The sequence below is a fragment of the Pteropus vampyrus genome, unplaced genomic scaffold (genome assembly GCF_000151845.1).
Source record: "Pteropus vampyrus isolate Shadow unplaced genomic scaffold, Pvam_2.0 Scaffold1053, whole genome shotgun sequence".
Classification (NCBI taxonomy): Eukaryota; Metazoa; Chordata; class Mammalia; order Chiroptera; family Pteropodidae; genus Pteropus; species Pteropus vampyrus.
The window spans coordinates 18,973-21,423 of record NW_011889834.1 but is presented as its reverse complement, the minus strand read 5'-3'; the positions used below and the strand labels follow the sequence as shown (position 1 = coordinate 21,423).

General features: G+C 50.9%; 1 long non-coding RNA gene across 1 annotated transcript; it reads left to right on the top strand.

Moving 5' to 3' along the window:
- The first annotated feature begins 1,007 nt into the window (after nucleotides 1–1,007).
- Nucleotides 1,008–1,904, top strand: LOC111734385. Its single transcript, XR_002778428.1, has 2 exons — nucleotides 1,008–1,388; nucleotides 1,750–1,904. It is a non-coding gene; the product is annotated as an uncharacterized LOC111734385 (long non-coding RNA).
- Nucleotides 1,905–2,451: the final 547 nt, after the last annotated feature.

Here is a 2,451-nt window from a genome sequence, read left to right as displayed (position 1 = left end):
GTGTCCATTATCCATCTGTCTGTCCATCCCTCCATCCAGTTGTCCATTTGTCCATCTATCCCTCCATCTACTTATCTATTGTCCATCTGTCCATCTATTCCTCCATCTACTATCTGTTGTCCATCTGTCCATCCGTCCCTCCATCTACTTGTCTGTTGTCTGTCTGTCCATCCATGTCTCCATCCAATTGTCCATTGTCTGTCCATCTATCCCTCCATCCACTTACCCATTGTCTGTCCATCCATCCTTCCATCCACTTGTCCGTTGTCCATCTACCCGTCCATCCTTCCATCTACTTATCCATTGTTCGTCTGTCTATCCGTCCCTCCATCCACTTGTCCATTGTCCATATATCTGTCCATCCCTCCATCCACTTGTCTGTCCATCCATCCTTCCATCCACTTGTCCGTTGTCCATCTACCCGTCCATCCTTCCATCTACTTATCCATTGTTCGTCTGTCTATCCGTCCCTCCATCCACTTGTCCATTGTCCATATATCTGTCCATCCCTCCATCCACTTGTCCGTTGTCTGCCTGTCCGTCCATCCCTCCATCCACTTGTCCATTGTCCACCTTTCTGTTCCTCCATCCACTTGTCCATTGTCTGTCCATCTCTCCCTCCATCCACTTATCCATTATCTATCAATCCATCCCTTCATCCATTGGTCCATCGTCCACCTGCCAAACACTGCTTGACACTATCAGCTCTAGGCACTGGCCTCAGGGCATACAGGGCTAATTCTTAGAGTCGAGATAGGGAGGAAGGGCGGGGTGCCAGGATTATCAGATGGTGTGGTGGACCCCCTGACCCAGGGACCAGTGGGGCCCTTACCACATGGAGGTCAGCAGGAGCACCCTCAGCTCCCTGCGAGTGGCACTAGGAAGCCTGCAGAGGGGCTTGAACCGTCCTGGGCCGGGTCTTTGCATGGTTCCCTGCTACGATCCCTGGTCGGCATGGGAGCCTAGGCCAGGCATCCCCTCCTGACCTCTTTCCTGGTCAGAGAGGGCGACTCGGGGTTTGTGGGGCGGGCGTCCCCTCTCATTGTAGGTTTCATGAGTATCATCGTAAGGAATTTTAACCAAGCACGGCTGCTGGAATTTCAGCTGCAGCCATCCGTAGTCCCATAGTGTTTGCTGTCACCTGTCCCTGCATTCTGCAAGGTGAAGGCTAACTGGTCAGAAGACATGAGATGCCCTGGGCTGTGTTCAGAGTGCAAATGGCACGTGTCCTTCCACAAGCCAAGACAGGACGCTGGGATTTAGGGCTTAAGCTTTGGCTTGTGAATGAGTCTCTTCCTTCTCAACAGTTGCAAATGTTGGGATATGACATCAGCTGGGCTGCCTTCAACATCATAGAAGTGATGAGCGCCTCCAAGTTCACATTCAAGGTAGTTTGCGTTGGGGCCTGTTGCCATGGCGATGGGAGCTGGGGAGGAGTGGGCCCTGGTGGAGGGAGGAGGGGGTCCCCTGGCCACCTATACCGTCTGTCCTATGGGCAGAGGCTGTGCTGCAAAAAAATAGGGTAACAAAAACACTAGTGACCTATTTCGGTCAAACTTTAGCCACACAGCCACCATACCTTCACAGATTTTGTCAATTATTAATGCTATTTACATAGTATTTTTCTTTCAATTTTAAGTAACGTCATTTAAAGTATGAGTTTATGTGATCAGTTATATATACTTTTAATACAAATTGAGATAAATTTGTAATTCTTTAAAAATAAACAACACTGACCATCTTACCCAGAGACCATCACTCGTCACCTCGTCCTGTGGCCTCGTGTTCATCTTCTGAGGGACACTACCCGTGAGCAACTTGGGACACTGTTTTCTTCTCACTCGATGTTAAACATAAGCGTGTTTCCCATTTTTAGTAAATAGCCTGAAAAACAGTCATCAGGATCTGGTCTGTGTGTGGGTGTTCCGTTTAATTTTCCCGCATCGGCTTGGTTTTCAGTGAGAACGCATACTGGCTGGCGGCTGAGGCTGCTTCCTGCCCCGAGGGCCCCAAGCACCTGCCTCTGGGTCCTTGCCATGGTCAGGCCCAAGCTTTCTTTGAAGGATGCAGTCGTCCTGTGTGCCAGTTACTCTTAAATAAAATGCCACGCTTGTCAAAACAGGCGGTGCTCGGCACGAGGGCTGAGGCATCACATACACGTGCAGATGTGACGAGGTCGCCGCATCATTCTGGCAGAGAGATTCGAGCCCAGGAAAACCCAGCACTTGGGTTGACTTCCTGCATGAGGTCGTGAAAGCAGTTCCTGGCTGACGAGTGGAAGTACAGCGTTAGTGAGGGCTCTGTGGTTGGCAGACCTTAAAGGACTGTTGGTTTCGAAGACCACATGCTCTTGGAGTTTTACAGACCCTGGCTAGGTTCTCGAATGACTTCCCGTGCCCACCCAGCTGTGGCCCCGGGGCCTGGGGGCTGCTCGGGGCCAAGCTCAGGCGA